Source organism: Mustela nigripes, chromosome 13, assembly GCF_022355385.1.
Source record: "Mustela nigripes isolate SB6536 chromosome 13, MUSNIG.SB6536, whole genome shotgun sequence".
Lineage (NCBI taxonomy): Eukaryota > Metazoa > Chordata > Mammalia > Carnivora > Mustelidae > Mustela > Mustela nigripes.
The window spans coordinates 83,936,620-83,955,395 of NC_081569.1; the positions used below are offsets into that span (position 1 = coordinate 83,936,620).

The window sequence follows — 18,776 nt, forward strand, 5'->3', positions numbered from 1 at the left end:
ACTGAGCAGAGAGCCTGATTCGGGGCCTTATCCCAGGACCCTGAGATCATTACCTGAGCTGAAGACAGAGGCCCAACCCACTGAGCCACCCAGGTGCCCCAGCCCAAATTCTCTTCTTAACTAGCAACTATACTAGTTTCCCACTACCAAACCTTTTACAAAATTGTTTAAATGTTTTTTAAAAGTGAGCGATGTAAGATTCTTCTCCTTTTTTTCTGACCATTCTCTCAAAGGGCTAAAGAGCAGTAAAGTTGCCTTAAGAAGGCAACAGGAAGAGAAGGAAAAGAAATAGATAATTCATAAGTTGGGTAAATAATCTATTAAGTAAGAGAAGGTTGACTGTATTTGGTTCAACATCTTTCCAGGGTTTCTTTGCCTGTGGAATGTTGTACAAGAAATTCTACCAAACAGACTTCTTGAAATGTTTAGACTCTCAAGATGTTTAAATATTTGTAGTGCTTACAAAGGCGCTTTTAGCAATCAGAGAGTTAACATTAAATGCTTACAATTATAAAAAAGCAAAACATCCAAAAGTTGAATTTCTAAGTTATAAGAAAAAATGAACTTAATACCCTTTAGTCTTGAGTTTTCTTCATAGAGATCATCATATAACATGTATTTTAATATAAAATTTGGTTATCTTAATTGATTCTGTCACTGCAAACACTTGAGTCCTTTTTGGTACATATCTCACATAAGCTTTTCTACTACTTTCAGATAAATGGACACATTGTATGTGTGACATGCTGAAGGTTTAGAAGGTTTGGAAGAGAGAACTAGGATAAGTGTCATCAATAGTTTTTGATGAGCTAACATACAAGCAATTTCCATTTTTGAAATATGCAATCTACTTGGCTTCAAGACCACAGAGCAGGAAAAAAGTTAAATGTGATTTCAATAAACAAAAAAGGCACTCTCTTCTGTTACCCTTAGCCCTGGAGTTTTTTTGTTTTTAAGTAAGCTCTACGCCCAGTGTGGGGCCTGAACTCATGACCCAGAGATCAAGACTTACTACCAAATGAGCCCGCCATGCACCCCATAACCCTGGAGTCTTAACCTGGGTTCAAAGGGTCTGTGAATATTTTAAAATTACATGTAAAATTTTGTGTATTTTTCTAAGGAGAGAGTCTATCAAATAGGAGTATGTAAAACAAAAAAACCCAAGAACCAGTGTTCTAGTGGTTTTTAAAGTCCCTAACAGCAGCCTATCTAAAAAATCCTAATTACTATGAATGTCGTTAATGTATCTGAAAATACAAGGCAAATCCCTGAACTTTAATATTTGTATTCCTAAGCAAGAAATGCCCCTCAAACACTTTGATGGATTGGATTATTAGGCTGAATCGACAGACCAGAAACTATTATTTAAGAAATATAGTATAAAAATATTTATTTTCTTTTAAGGAGACTTTTTTTAGGCTTAAGTACATTAAAATTTTTTTGATTTTTGGAAACCATAAACATACTTATTGCTCTAAATGTATGATGGTAAACCTAACCATCAAAATATTGTTTAAGTTTTAATTCTCATTATTTACACCACACCACACATATGTGTGGACACACACATCCGTTGAACAATATAAATTTAGTACTTGGGCTCTGTGACATTTTTAAAAACCAAACAGATTACACAACTTAGAAAAGCCATGGCTCTATAATTTCATTTTTTAATCAAAATACTTTAAAAATATCCTTCCTATACAGCCATCCCCATGTGTCAGCTTCCCTAATAGGTTTATGTTAACTGAATACAAAAGAAATGTGAAATAAATTTAACCAGGAGGGATGATCCAATCTAATTTTGATACATTAATGTCATATGCTGTACATGTTACAATAGCCGCCAGATCTAATACTAAGCTCCAGGCTATACTGAGATTTCCAAATGGCAGATTGTTCTAAGTGATATCAAGTATAATTGAAGTAATAAACGATAGTAAAAGCTGAGCACACTGTCAGGAAGAATTTAAGTATTTACTTTTTAAAATTAAATGAGTTAGGTTAGGAAAGACAAGACAACTGAAATAATGCAGGTCTCAATTTACAGAAAATTCCTTTTATTTATCTGCTACATTAACCCTTGAACTCTTGCCAAAGCTATCTATAATTTCTAGTGCCCACTTATCTAAAGAAATGGGAGAAAAGGGCTACTAAAGTTTTATCGTATAACCAAAGCTTGTCTTCAGATATCTACCACAGTCTTAAAAGTCTGTTATAGAAGTTTAATGGAAAAAAAACATTGTATTTTTTACTAAGACACTGTAATGAAGATATTTGTGGCAAAGAACCACACATATAACAATGTCATTCTAAACATGTTCAAGCATTCTGAGGGGGAAAGCTTGAAGAACATCCTTATCATTTTTTAAAGAGTAATTATGTTGTCATGATTAGGCATGTTTTTGTATCTTTAGGTCTTAAAACCTGCAACACAATAAATGAAAATTGAGAAATTGCTAATTGCTATATAGATCTCATACATTTTTGAAAGATTACTGAATGAATTTTGAGTATTAACAGTTAAGAGAAATTTCAGTACATTTGACATATTTAACACAAATACTTTATATAATATTTCATGTTTATTCCTTATCTCTTATGGACTTACAAGATTGTGTTCTGTGTATACTCTCCACGTTTTTCTATACTCTGAGAACTCTCAAGGAGTTCCTACCTACATGTTTCTGTACCCAGATACCAATCATTTCTTTTTTTCTTTTAAGATCTTATTTATTTATTTGACAGAGAGAGACACAGAGAGGGAACACAGGAGGGGGAGTGAGAGAGGGAGAAGGGGGCTTCCCGCTGAGCAGGGAGCCTGATGTGGGGCTTGATCCCAGGTCCTGGGATCATGACCTGAGCAGAAGGCAGATGCTAAACAACTGAGCCACCCAGGTATCCCACCAATCACTTCATAAACAGAGTACAAGACTTCTGTACATGGGATGAATCTGCTAAAATGACTGGCAACCAAATGATTCTTCCAAATTCACTTCAAATGCTGCTGAAATAATTTTATTCCGGGTATATAATATAATATAGACTGCAGATTATCATTATCAATTCATGAAGATGAAGTACTTAATGAAATTCAACATCTGTAAAAATGAAGTCCTCAATACATTATAGAGTATCAGCACTGGAAGAGACCCTAAAGCTCTGATTTCCCACCCAATACTCCCACTGCAATATCCCTGACAAGTTAATCCTGCCTCTGTCTGAATACTTCTAGGGTTGGGATCTTTACACCTTCATGAGTCAGGGCAATCATTTTTAAAGAGCTACAGTCAGAACATTCTTTATACTAAGCTAAAATTTGCTTCCTAAAGCTAGTTCTTCTAAAATGAGCCTTACCAAATAAATCCAGTTTATATTCTATATATTACCTTTTTCAGATATTTGAAGATTGGCCCAATATGTATCTCAACTTTTCTTTTCCATGTTAAATGTATCTTTGGAGTTCCTCCTCTTATAGCTTACAAATCTATTCCTTATCGTGGATTATTACCTCAGTTTACCAATGTTTCTATTAAATTATGGTGTCTGGAATTGAACACATTAATTAATATATGCTCTAATACAATCAGCTCATAGTGGGACCACTTCCTCTGTTAACTAAATTATTTCCTGCATTTTTTCAAAGTTGGCTCAAATGGAAGTAGTAGCCAATTCAAACCCTTAAGTCTTGTTCTTACAAAGTTCAAAGCAGGTAAAACTGACTGCTAGATCTAAAGGGAGAATTTCATATTTGTTTTTATTAAATGTTACCTTTCCAAGTTCAGATTATATTTAACTTATCAAAGTCTTTTTTTACAGCCGGATTCTGCTACTCAGTGCATTGGTTCTCTCTGACCCACATTTGGGTTATCCTTAAATTCAATGTCCTGTGTCTTCATTTAGGTTGTAGATAAAAATGTAAAGTGGGACAAGTCTGGGTAACAGCCTTATAGCAAGTCATTATAAATGTTCCTCCTGGTTCTAATAATATCCAACATTTATTAAATTCTTAACTATTCTAAGTGCTTTGGCATAACTTAGTTTTAACAACATGCTACAAAGTAAATATAATTGTTATTACCCCTATTTTTACAGATGAGGAATTGAAACTTAAAAAGATAAATTCATTTGCCTAATGTCACATGACTAGTGGCAGTCAGAACTGAAACCAAGGCAGTCTAATTCCAGAAACCATACTTTAACCACCTCCCTATATGCCTTTCATTAGTAATTAATTTATGTCTCCAGAAGTGTTATACAACCAGTTATGAACATACTTACTGAACTATTATTAAGACCACATTTCTTCGGCTTGTTCACAGCAAACAACTTAGCTAAATGCTTTATACTGTCAATGGCCTTCCCTGATCTGGTAATCCTATTAAAACAAATTCAGTTACTTTGATGTGATTTGTTTTGGTGAACTCATGGTGGCTCCTAGTGATCACTACTTCATTACCTAAGTGCTCACAAACCATCTGTTTAATAATCCTATTTTATCAGGCATTGACATGGAGCTCATGAATGCTAATTTTGGTAGTTAATGGACTACTTCATGTTCTTTTATGAAAATCAGATGTTTGACTATCTTAAGACAACAAAATGTTTTCATTTTCCATGATTATTTCAGAGATTACATTCAACTTTAGATTTCCTTAATGTCGTGAAATATCATTCATCTGGAAATGGAAACTAGATTTCATGCAAAGTAACTATATCATCTTTCACAAAATCAGCTTACCCTCTGACTTCCCTGCCTCTATTGAAAGTACCTAACAACTAATTATAATTACTCAGGGTCAAAATCTGGAAGTCTTCAATTTCTGTTTTCCTTACTGTATCAAGCTCTTCATTTTTTTTTTAAACATTAGATCCCTTTTTTGTACTTTTCTTCCTATTTCATATACTGTTGTCCTACATCATATGTTAGTCATCCTGCATACCTGAACAGTCCATGAGTTCTTAAAAAGCTTCTCCCCTACCATCTACTTTTCTTCATACATTAGCAAATACAGAGAGCTGACTAAATGCATTGTACTGCTCGCATAGATACAATGGTGGAAAAATAAAAAATTAATAATTGAATAATTACTGATATCAATAATCCTCTAATATACTTCTCTGAATGCAAATAATAAAGAAAACTGATCTATAACGGTACTTGAAGAACGCACAGAAGTTAATTAGGTTAGGCAGTTAGGGAGATAGAGGTATACACGCAGAAATTTAAACTGATTAATACTGCTACCACCCCTCATTTTTCCCCTGTTTTCCAGACACCCACACATAGCAAAATAGACACTATCAAATACTCCTCAAGCCTGTTAAAAAAGCATACTTTCATATATTTTAGGATCATACATATTTTCATATGTTTACTTGCTGTCTGGATCATTCATTTTTAGTAATTAAGAAAACCTTATTGAAACAATAAGCATGGTGTCTAGTATACAATTACCCTAGCAGAGTGGGCACTCAATACACATTGCTGACATTTCAAGACAGTCTTGAAAATGCTTTATTGAAATATGTGACTTCGGTGCAAAAGATGTGTTTGAAAAGACCACAGCTTGAAAACTGTTTTCTTCCCTTTATTTTTTTTTTTAAATTTTTATTTATTTGACAGACAGAGATCACAAGTAGGCAGAGAGGCAGGCAGAGAGAGAGCAGGAAGCAGACTCCCTGCTGAGCAGAGAGCTTGATGCGCTCCATCCCAGGACGCTGAGATCATGACCTGAGTTGAAGGCAGAGGCTTTAACCCACTGAGCCACCCAGGTGCCACGAAAACTGGTTTTTGAAATGTCTCAATAACCAACTGAAAAAAAGGCAAATCCTTATTGGACTTGACTTCTAATATAACCAGAAGCCTGGTGTATAATTTTCCTTTAAAGTATTTTCCATCACAGAAACTCAAGAAAACAAAGCTATTATATTTGGAAATGGTTGGAGTCTGAAGTTTCAGAGAGGGAGAAGCAACAGTTTTTAGACATGTGGGGTGACTACTTTTTTGTTTACATTTGGACAAACACAAACTTCAGAATTCTCAGAAGAACAGGGGAGGGTGTTCAAGTCTGTATGCTTGTTGTGTTGAAGAAATGGAGAAACAGAGATGAGAAAGAATGAGGATAATGGGAAAAAGAGGAGACTTGAGAAAGGCCTCAGAGAAAGAGAAACTGGAACAAGACAGGATCAGGTTAAATCTAGTTATTACTATAACTTATCTATAAACTATGGCACTTACTTGGGTAAATTTTTTTGTCATTACATAGTACACAGCATAAAAACAGAATTATCTGTAATTATGGCATTTATTTAAAGATCCCACTTTGATGGTGACAGGAGGCATAGTTCTATGAAGAGAATAAATTAGGGTAATGCGATAGCATTACTGAGTGAAGGGGACTTCTTTAGCTAGCATGGAAAGGTCTCTCTGAGAAACTGTCAAGTGAATCTGAGAATAGAGCAATGAGAATAAGAAAGCCTGGTGATGTGGAGAAAGAACATTTCAAATGAAAGAACAGTAAGTGCATACCCTCTGAGATGGGAATGAGTTTGACACGTACTACTAAATGAAAAGGAAAGTGACAGGAGATGTGATCAGAGAGGTAGGCAGGCAGGTGGCCAAATCACTGAAGGCCATAGTGAAGAATTAGAACTTTATTCTACATGCAATGAGGAGCCACTGCTATCGCATCCAAATTACACCATTTGCAGTAGTGAGATAAATTTACTCTGAACCATTTATATTTCCTCATTTCTCTATCCTCTATTCTTATCATAAAAAGTAGATTTACAGAAATTGGGGGTTAAGGGTAGAGTCTAGAATATTAAATAAAATTATTTTATGTAAGACTGTTATTTTGGGATTAAAACCATGAGTATATTTCTATACCACCTATACTAACTACACTTTAACTAAATAATGAAAATTTTATTATTTTTATTTTTATAAATTTTATTTTATTTTATTTTATTATTTCTTAAATTTGTCTTTGAATTCATTTTCCAGACTATATTTAGTATAAAAGTTCTTTGGAAAGAAAACTATATTTCAGTTTTATTTCTAGACAAAATATAGAAAAACAGATATAAAATGAGAATCAGACTAATCAGGTCTACGAAGCTGATTTATCTGGGAAACTATTGTGACCAAATTCCAAAACAGAAAAGGAAGTGCTGTCCATGACACTAACAATATTTCAGAGGAAACTGACTTAAGCCCCTCTTTCCCCTCTTTTGGGGGGTGCAGGAAATGACAGACTGTAATTCCAACTAAGTAAATTACAATGATCTCAACTTGATCTTCGTAAAACTTCTAACAGGGTGATTCAGCTACTTACAAAGATTACAAGTGGCCAGAATAAGGAGACCAAGGAAATGAGACAAGCTCCTGTGAACACTTTATACCAATGCTTACAGTACTTGTGATATTTAAGAGTAAACAGAATAAACTCAGTTAAGTGATTTTTTTTCCCCCATCAATCTTCCTCAGAGATAATTTATAGAACAGGTATCTTTGTCTAGGGTTATATGAGGATTTTTGATATGGCAGTGTATTTCTAAGAGAGTACTTTGTGCAACTGAATATTTGATTAATTTGTTCAAGAAGTATAGTCTATGTTGTAAAAATTCTACTGCTACTGTCTTGAGCCTTGAAAAAGCTTCTCTTCACAAGAAGTAAAACACTACACTTTAACAGGTTCAAGGATATTTACCTCTCATTCTGGGAAAATAAAATGTTTAAAAATAATTTACAAAATCACATGATATTTTAAATAAAAAATGAGAGCTAAAATTAGTTTCTATAAGATAGATATAAATTATTTTCTCCTTTCAAGTTTAAAACAAAGAACCAGAGTCATAAATAATTCTAGCTTGCCAGAGGCACAGCTATTTCTTTATACTGACTGTCGACTACCTAATTTAATTAGAGGTATTAAACTCCATGCTGAGGTCAACGAGCCTTACTTCCTCCAATATTACACTTCAACCAGTGCTCATTAATGTGTCTACTGAATGGATTAACACACCTAAAGATATATCTACAGAGGAAAGGGGGACAACCTAATGATATCCAATTGTTCATTTGTAATAGGACACATGTTCTAGGCCTCAACTTATTACCACTAATGTGGAATTTATTAAATTCAGGAGAAAAAATACCAATACAGAAAGTGATTTTTTATTAAGGAGAACTGGTGTTAAGACAACTGGTTACCATGATTAAGTTTAAATATTTAACCTTTTATTAAAAAGAAACTGATACTATAATAGAGCTAAAATATAAGCCTGTTAGAAAAATCTAACATACTAGGGCTCTGAAGAGCAGATTAAGAACAAGATTCATAGGGAATTGGGAAGAGGAAAACTCAGTATATAGAGAAAAATAAATGTTAAGGTTCCCCCCCCCCAATAGAAAGAAGGTTTAGAATAGTTATATTGAATTGTGAGATCAGGTATATTTTTCCTTTCTACTGAATTAAATGAAATGTTGTCTCAATTTAATCCCAACCTGATACAGATTTTATCTTTTTATTTTTTTATTGTTTAAAGACTTTATTTATTTATTTGACAGACAGATAGGGAGCACAGATAGGTAGAGGGGAGACAGAAGAAGAGGGAGAAGCAGGCTCTCTGCTGAGCACAGAGCCTGATGTGGGGCTCGATCCCAGGATCCTGGGATCATGACCTGAGCCGAAGGCAGCTGCTTAACCGACTGAGCCACCCAGGTGCCCCAACAGATTTTATTTAAACTGATTTAAATTACCTTAGAAGATAAGAGAACTAAACCCTTCCAAAATGATGTTGCTTTATTACCTATTGTTTGTAATTTTGATGGACTTCACTTTTATATGGTAGATGTTATACATGTGAAAGCAGTGACACTGTAACATTTTCTCACTAAAACAAACACTTTAAATTACTTTATGTATAAAAGCCTATCTAGCAACATGGGGGGTTTGAAAGGGTAGGAAAAGAATAAATGAAACAAGATGGGATTGGGAGGGAAACAAACATAAGAAACTCTTAATGTCACAAAACAAACTGAGGGTGGCCAGGGCCGGGGCGGGGGTGGGTGGTGGGGTGGGTAGGGAGAGGATGATGGGGTTATGGACATTGGGGAAGGGTATATGCTATGGTGAGTGCTGTGAAGTGTGTAAACCTGGCGATTCACAGACCTGTACCCCTGGGACTAATAATACATTATATGTTTATTTAAAAATTTAAAAAATTATATTTAAAAAAAGGCCTATCTAATTAGGGTAAGCATCTTCATTAAAGCAGGCATTAAAAGGAAAACCTAACAGATATAATTATTATAACAACTTAAATAATATACATGCTTGCATTATAAGATTATAAAAAATTACAAACATATGCTTACATTTTAAAAAGTCCCAATACTTCTGACATCTCTATATTTTTTAAAAATTAATTTGTTTTTGTTTTTTTAAAATATTTTTATTTTTATTTATTTGACAGACAGAGATCAGAAGTAGGCAGACAGGCAAAGAGAGGGGAGGGGGAGAAGCAGGCTCCCTGCTGAGCAGAGACACCCCGCCCCCCATGCGGGGCTCGATCCCAGGACCCTGGGATCATGACCTGAGCTGAAGGCAGAGGCTTTAACCCACTGAGCCACCCAGGTGGCCCTGACATCTCAATATTAAATAACTGGAATATTATGCCATGAAACTGTCTGTGTCCTTTCTTCTGAAAAGCAATGAGAAAAAAGACTGGGGGGAAAAAAAGAATATTCTAGAACTGTGGGACAAACACAAAAAAACTGTTACATGAAAGGAGAAGAAAGAAAGAAAGAGAAGCAGTATTTGAAGCAATACTGACTAGAATTGCCCCAATTAATGTCAGACACCAAACCACAGATCCAAGAAGCTTGGGAAGCACTACACTTAGGCAAATCATCAATCTTCATAAAATCACAGATAAAGAAAAAAATCTTAAAAGAAGCCAGAGCTAAAAATATATTTTATTTATAGGGAACCAAAGAAAAGAACAATATCTGACGTCTCCCCTGAAACCATGCAAGCAAGGAGAGAGTGGAATGAAATATTTAAAATGTTGGGAGAAAAAAAACTATTAACACTTAGAACTCTGTATTCTGTAAAATTATCCTTCAAAAGTAAAGGATAATAAAGACTTTCTCAAACAAAAATTGAGAGAATTAGTTGCCGGTAAACCTATCTTACAAGAAATTTAAAAGGAGTTCTTCAGAGAGAAAGAAAGTGATACAGGTTAGAAATTCAGATCCAGGGGTGCCTGGGTGGCTCAGTGGGTTAAGCCTCTGCCTTCGGCCCAGGTCATGATCTCAGGGTCCTGGGATCGAGCCCCACATCAGGCTCTTTGCTCAGCAGGGAGCCTGCTCCCCCCCCTTCACCTGCCTCTCTGCCTACTTATGTACTCTCTCTCTGTCAAATAAATAGATGAAATCTTAAAAAAAAAAAAAATTAAGATCTACATAAAGAAAAGAAAAGCACCAAATAATCAATAACTTAAGGAAAAAGAAAAGCTTTTATTTTTCTTATTCTTAACTGATCAAACAGATCAGAGTTTGTTCAGATAGCAATAATGCATGTGATTATGTATGCTTAGGTACATATGTGCTAATCTATAAGTAAAATGAATGAAAGCAATGATATAGGGATAGGATGGAAAGATTAAATATACTGTGTTATTTATAAGGTACTTGCAGTATCCATGAACCAGCATAATATTATTTGAAAGTGGACTTGGGATTAGCGCTAAATGTATAGTACAAACTCCAGGGCTATAACTAAAAAAAAATTAAGAAAGGAAAGTAGTATAAGTGATATGCTAAGAAGGGAGAGAAAATGGAATCTTATAAAATGCTCAGTTACCACAGAAGGCAGAAAAAGTGTGAAATACAGATATAGGAGCAAAGAACAGGGTAATAAATAGAAAACAGTAACAAATGTGGTAAATATTAATCCAATTATATCAATGATCACTTTAAATGTCAGTGGTCTAACTATACATTAAAATACAGAGATTGTCAGAGTGGATAAAAAAAAAATAAAAATAAGACCCATCTATTTGTTGCTACAAGAAACCTACTTAAAATATTAAGACATATATAGATTAAAAGTAAAGGGATGGAGAAAAATACCACGATAAACCAATAAAAAGAAAAGTGGGAGTACCTATATTAATTTCAGACAGAGCAGATTTCAAGGCAAGCAAAGTTAAAGAGAGGCATTACGGAATGATAAAGAGGTTGATACTCCAAGAAGACATAACCCATCCTTCATCTGTATGCACCTAACAGAGTGACAAAATATGTGAAGCTAAAACTGACAGAACTGCAACTAGAAGAATCTACTATTATAATAGGAAACTTTAATACTCCTCTATTAGAAATGGAGAAATCCAGCAGGCAGCAAACTGGTAAGGATATAGCTGAACTCAACAGCTCCATCAATCAACTGGATATAATTGACATTTATAGACTACTTCCTCCAACAATAGTAGTTACACATTCTTCCCAGAATCACATGGAACATTCACTAGATGGACTACATTTGGGTCATAAAACACATCTTACCAAATTTAAAAGACGAGAGATCACACAATGTCTGTTTTCAGACCAAAATGGAATTAAACTGGAAATCAACAACATAAAGATAGCTGGAAAACCCCAAAATATTTGGAGATTAAACAATATACTTCTAAATAACACATGATCAAAGAATTCTCTAGAGAAAATAAAAAATATTTTTAACGAAACGAAAATGTTCTGGAAATGGATACTTGTGATAGTTGTACATTATAAATGTTTATGCCAATGAACATTTAAAAATGGTTAAGATAGAGCTTCTGAAAAGATGGTGGAGTCATAATATCCTAAACTTACTTCATCCCACAGGTACCGACATAATAGCCACATCAGTGAAACTAACTCTTAAAATGACTCATGACTTGAAGACTGGCAGAATAGACTTTCCACAGTTAACAGGGCAGAAGAGACCATATCAAAAAGGGTAGAAGGAGCAAAAATATGGCTGGAAACTCCCCCTTTCAGCATTCTCCCCACTCTGCATGAGACTAATCATAAATGAGAGCGACACTATACAGACATGGAGAAGAACAAGAAGATAAGACATCCCTTAATGGCACAGGGAACAAACCCCTGCCCAGTGTGTTCACAATAGGCAAAATAGGTCACTGTAGTTGACTGGACTGAATACAAATGCAGCTCAGTCACAACTGCAGGGAACACACAGCCCACAGAAAGACACTGCTGAAATGTCTGGTTCTAGTTATGAGGGGACATTGTACTGCAGGGCACTACAGGACCTCTTCTTCATAAAGCCACAACTTTCAAGAGCAGGAAACACAGCTGACTCTCCTAATACACAAAAACAAACACAGAGAGTCAGACAAAATGAGAAGACAAAGGAATTAGGTCCCAAATCAAAGAACAGGACAAAACCACAGCGAAAGACCTATATTAAACAAAGATAAGCAATAGGCCTGATAAAGAATTCAAAGTAATGGTCATAAAGATACTCATTGAATTTGAGAAAAGAAGGGAGGATCTTAGTGAGACCTTCAAGAAGGAGAAAGGAAATATAAAAAAGAACCAGTCAGAGATGAAGAACTCAATAGCTGACATAAAAAAATACACTAGAGGGAATGAATAGTAGAGTAGAGGCAGAAGACTGGATCAGCAGTCTGGAAGGCAGAGTAATAAAAAGCAACCAAGCTGAATAGCGAAAATTAAAAAGAATAAGAAAAAATGAGACTAGGTGAAGGGAAGTCAGCGACCCCACCAACCACAGTAACGTTTGCATTACAGAGATCCCAGATGGAGGAGAGGGGGGAAGTGGATAGAAAATTTATGTGAAGAAACAAGAGATGAACACTTTCCTAATCTGGGGAAGGAAATAGAAATCCAGATCCAGGAAACACAGAGTCCCCCAACAAAATTAACCCAAAGAGTTTCACACCAAGACATAATCATCAAAATGGCAAAACATAGTGAGAAAGAGAGAATTTAAAAGTAGCAAGAGAAAATGGTTACATGTAAGGAAAACCCCATAAAGCTGTCAATTGATTTTTCAGCAGAAACTGCAGACCAGAAGGAAATGGAATGATATATTCAAAGTACTGAAAGAAAAAAATCTGTAACCAAGACTACTCTACCCAGCAAGATTATCATTCAGTATAGAAGGAGAGGTAAAGAGGTTCCCAAACAACATCATCACCCCGAAACCAATCTCAAAAGATATGTTAAAGGGACTTCTTAGTGGAAAGAAGAGGCCAAAATTTTGTTAAGAAAATTGTGAAAGGAAAAAATTTCACAGGTAAATGCAAACATATAATAAAAATAAACACTTATAAAACCAGTATAAAATTTAAACATGGGGCACCTGAGTGTGCCTCAGGTAATGATCCCAGTGTCCTGGAATCGAGTCCCACATCTGGCTCTCTGTTCAGCAGCAAGCCTGCTTCTTCCTCTCTCCCTGCCTCTCTGCCTACTTGTGATCTCTGTCTGTCAAATAAATAAATAAATAAAATCTTTTTTTTAAAAAAAGGTTAAATACAAAAGCAGTAAAATCAGTTGTATCTATAAAAATCAGTCAAGGGGGCGCCTGGGTGGCTCAGTGGGTTAAAGCCTCTGCCTTTGGCCCAGGTAATGATCCCGGGGTCCTGGGATTGAGCCCTGAATTGGGCTCTCTGCTCAGTGGGAGCCTGCTTCCTCCTCTCTGCCTGCCTCTCTGACTACTTGTGATCTCTGTCTGTCAAATAAATAAATAAAATCTTTTAAAAATAAATAAATAAATAAATCTTTTAAAAAATAAAAAAAAAATCAGTCAAGGGATTCTCAAAATAAAAGGGTATACAGTATGACATCATATAACGTGGGGGTGAGGAGTGATTCAAATTTAAATGAACATCAACCTCATATAGACTGCTTTACACATAAAATGTTATATATGAACCTAATGAAAACCACAAATCGAAAACCTGTAAGAGTTACACAAAAGATAAAGAGAAAAAAATCCAAGCATACAAGTAAAGACATCAACAAACCATGATCAAAGACAGCAAGAGAATAAATAGGGAAGAGCTACAAAAAGAACTGCAAAACCAGTAATAAAAATGGCAATAAGTACATATCTATCAATGATGGGAATTTAGATGTAAATGGACTAAGTGCTCCAATCAAAAGACATAGGATGACTGAATGGATTAAAAAAGCAACATTTATAATTTGCCTATAAGGCAAATTCACTTCAGAGGCGCCTGGGTGGCTCAGTGGGTTAGAGCCTCTGCCTTTGGCCCAGGTCATGATCCCAAAATCCTGGATCAAGCCTCAGCCCCACATCGGCCTCCCCTCAGCGGGGAGCCTGCTTCCCCCTCTCTCTCTGCCTGCTCTCTGCCTGCTTGTGATCCCTGTCTGTCAAATAAATAAATAAAATCTTTAAAAAAAAAAAAAAAGAGAGACTCACTTCAGACCAAAGGACACATACAGATCCAAAGTGAAGGGATGGAAAAAGGTTTACCATGCAAATGGAAGCAAAAAGAAAGCAGTGGTTGTAATACCTATAACACAAAATAGACTTTAAAACAAAGACTATACCAAGAGAAAAAGAAGGACAATAAATAATCATAAAGAGAACAATTCAACAGGAAGTTATAACAATTATAAATATCTATGTGCTCAAAATAGGAGCCTCCCAATACATAAAGCAGCTATTAACAGATAAAAAGGAAGAAACAGACAGTAATACAATAGTAGGGGACATTAACACCCCACATACATCAATGGATAGAGCATAAAGAAAATCAATAAGGAAACAGTGGTCTTGAATGACACATTAGACCAGATGGACCTAAGAGATATATTCAGACATTCCATCCAAACACAGTGGAATATAGGGATGCCTGGGTGGCTCAGTCTTTTGAATGTCTTACTCTTGATTTTACCTTGGGCCATTATTGTGGGATGGTGGGGTCAAGGCCTGTGTCAGGTTTTGCATTGAACATGGAACCTGCTTGAGACTCCCTCTCTCCCTCTCCCCCTCCTTTCTCCCTGTTGCATGTGTGCATGTGAATGTTCTTTCTTCCTCTCTCTCAAAACGAAACAAAAAACCAGAAACAAACCCCATACAGTAGAATATGTATTCTTTTCAAGTACACATGGAATATTCGCCAGAACAAATCACATTAGGCCAAAAACCACAGACTAAAATACATACTACTAAACAATAAATGCGTCAACCAAGAAACCAAAGAGGAAATAAAAATTACATGGTAACAAATGAAAATAAAAACACAAGGGCCCACAATCTTTGGGAGGCTATAAAAACTTTTTTTTTTAATTGTTTTTTAAGGTTTTTATTTATTTATTTGAGAGAGAGTGAGATCTCGAATAAATAAATAAAACAAAGAATAAATAAATAACAGAGGGAGAATGAGGAGGAGAAGCAGACTCCTCACTGAACAGAGAGCCTGATGAGGGGTTCAAAACCAGGATCCTGAGATCATGACCTGGGCTGAAGGCAGATGCTTAACTGACAGAGCCACCCAAGCGCCCCTGTAAAAGCTGTTCTGAGAAGGAAATTTATAGCAACACAGACCTACCTCAAAAAAAACAAGAAAAATCTCAAATAAGCAACCTAACCTTACACCTAAAGGAGCCAGAAAGACAAGAACCAACAAACCCAAAGCTGGCAGAAGAAATAAAAAAGATTAGAGTGGGGGCACCTGGGTGGCTCAGTGGGTTAAAGCCTCTGCCTTCGGCTCAGGTCATGATCCCAGGATCCTGGGATCGGGCCCCACGTCGAGCTCTCTGCTCAGCAGGGAGCCTGCTTCCTCCTTTCTCTTTGCCTGCCTCTCTGCCTACTTGTGATCTCTGCCTGTCAAATAAATAAATAAAATCTTTAAAAAAAAAAAAAGATTAGGGTGAAATAAATGAAATAGAAACTAAAAAGCAATAGAAGAGATGAGTAAGACCAAAGCTGGTTGTTTGAAAAGATCAACAAAATTGATAAATCTTTAGCCAGAATCTTCAAAAAAAAAAAAAAAAAAAAAAAAAAAAAAAGAGTGAACACAAATAAATGCCATCAGAAGTGAGAGAGGAAAAAGGAAAAATAACCAACACTACAGATATATAAAGGATTATAAGAGAATATTGTGAAAAATTATATGCCCACAAATAGGACAACCTAGAAGAAATGAATAAATTTGCAGAAACATATAACCTTCCAAAAATGGAATCAGGAAAAAACAGAAAATTTAACAGACCAAGTACTAGCAATAAAACTGAACCAGTAATCAAAAAACTCCCAACAAACAAAAGTCCAGAGGTGGCTCAGTCGGTTAAGCATCTGCCTTCAGCTCAGGTCATGATCCCAGCTTGGGGTCTGCTTCTCTTTCTCCCTCTGCCCTTCCCCTGCTCTTGTGCTCTCTAATAAATAAAGAAGATTGTAAATGATAATAACAATAACAAGAAAGTCCAGAAAAAGATGGCTTCACAGGTGAATTCTACCAAATATACAAAGAAGAGTTATGACTCATTTTTCTCAAACTACTCCAAAAAATAGAAGAGGAAGGAAAGATTCCAAATTTATTCACAAGGCTAGGATTACCCTGATGCTAAAACCAGAGTAATAAACAAAAGAGAAAGAGAGAAAGAAAGAGAGAGAGAGAGAAAGAGAGAGAGAGAGGGAGGGAAAGGGAAGGGAAGGGAAGGAATGGAAAAACTATGGGACAATCTGACGAAAATAGATGTGAAAATCCACAAAACAATATTAGCAAACCGAATCCAACAATATATTAAAAAAATCATTCAGCACAATCAAGTAGGATTTATCCTTGGGATGCAAGAGTGGTTCAATATCCACAAATCAATCAACACACTGCGCATTAACAAGAAAAAGAGTAAAAACCATATGATCATCTCAAGAGATGAAAAAGCATTTGACAAAATACAACATCCATTCACAATAAAATCTCTCAAAAAAGTAGGGTTAGAGGGAACACACCTCAACATAATAAAGGCTATATATGAAAAAAACCCACAGCTAACAAGACATGCAATGGTGAAATATGAGAGCTTTCCCTCTAAGATCAGAAACATGACAAAGGTGTCCACTCTCATCACTTTTATTCAGCATAGTATTAGTCACAGGAATGAGACAAAACAGACAATACAAAGCATCCAAATTCATAAGGAAGAAGTGAAGCTGTCACTATCTGCAGATGACATTCCACTGTACATAGAAAACCCTAAAGTATCCACAAAAAAACTACTAGCACTGATAAATGAATTCAGTAAAGTTGCAAAATACAAAGTCAATAATACGGCTGAAATTTCTTTATACTGATAATAAAGGAGAAATTAACAAAACAATCCCATTTTTAACTGCACCAAAAAGAATAAAATGTCTAAGAATAAACTGCACTCTGAAAACTATAAAACACTGATGAAAGAAGCTGAAGATGACACAAACAAATGGAAAGATATTCCAGGCTCATGGACTGGGAAAACCAACACTGTTAAGATGTCCATATTGCCCAACGCAATCTATGAATTCAGTGCAATCCCTATCAAAATACCAACAGTAATTTTTACAAAACTAGAATAAATAATCTTAAAATCTGTTTGGAACCATGAAAGACCCTGAACAGCCAAAGCAATCTTGAGAAAGAACAAAGCTTGGAAGTATCATAATCCCAGATTTCAAGATACACTATAAAGCTGTAGTAATCCAAACAGTATGGTACTGGCATAAAAACTGACATATAGGTTAATGGAACAGTCCAAAGAACCTAGAAGTAAACCTATGTTTATATGGTCAATTAATCTACAACAAAGGAGGGGAAAAATATACACTGGGGAAAAGACAGTCTCTTCAACAAATAGTTCTGGGAAAGCTGGACAGCTACATGCAAAAAATAAAACTGGACCACTTTCCTACACCATACACAAAAATAAAATCAAAATGGTTTAAAGATCTAAATGTAAGACCTGAAACCATAAATTAGAAGAAAACATAGGTAAGTAATTTTTTGGACACCAGCCATAGAAACATTTTTGTAGCTATGTCTCCTTAGGCAAGAGAAACAAAACCAAAATTAAACTATTGGGACTACAGCAAAATAAAAAGTTTTTATACGGCAAAGAAAGTCACCAACAAAAGGACAAGGCAACCTCTTAAATTAGAGAAGACAACTGCAAATGATATATCTGATAAAGAGTTAATATCCAAAATACAAAAAGAATTTCTACAACTAACACCAAAATAATAATCTAAAAATGGCCAGAGGACCTGAATAGACATTTTTCCAAAGAAGACATACAGGTGACCAATAGACACATGAAAAGATGTTCAACATCACTAATCATCAGGGAAAGACAAATCAAAACCACAATGAGATATCACCTTATACCAGTGAGAATGGCTAGAATGAAAAACAAAAACAAAACCAAAAACAAACTACCAAGAAATAAGTATTGGCGAGGATGCGGAGAAACAGGAACCCTGTGCACTACTGCTGGAAATGCAAATTGGTGCAGTCACTGTGCAAAACAGTGTGGAAAACAGAATTACCATATGATCCAATAATTCCATTACTGCATATTTATCCAACGAAAACAAAATACTAATGAAATGACATAGGCACCTCTATGTTTACTGCAGCATTATTTACAATAGCCAAGATATAGAAGCAACCCAAGTGTCCGTCCATAGATGAATGGATAAAGATGTGATATATATATATATAAATAT

The 18,776-nt window shown here is 35.3% G+C and overlaps 1 protein-coding gene across 6 annotated transcripts in view; it reads right to left on the reverse strand.

Moving 5' to 3' along the window:
- The window catches only part of RALGAPA1 (Ral GTPase activating protein catalytic subunit alpha 1), a 246,928-nt gene that overhangs the window by 31,667 nt on the left and 196,485 nt on the right, over window positions 1–18,776 (reverse strand). The gene's annotated exons all lie outside the window — the stretch shown is intronic.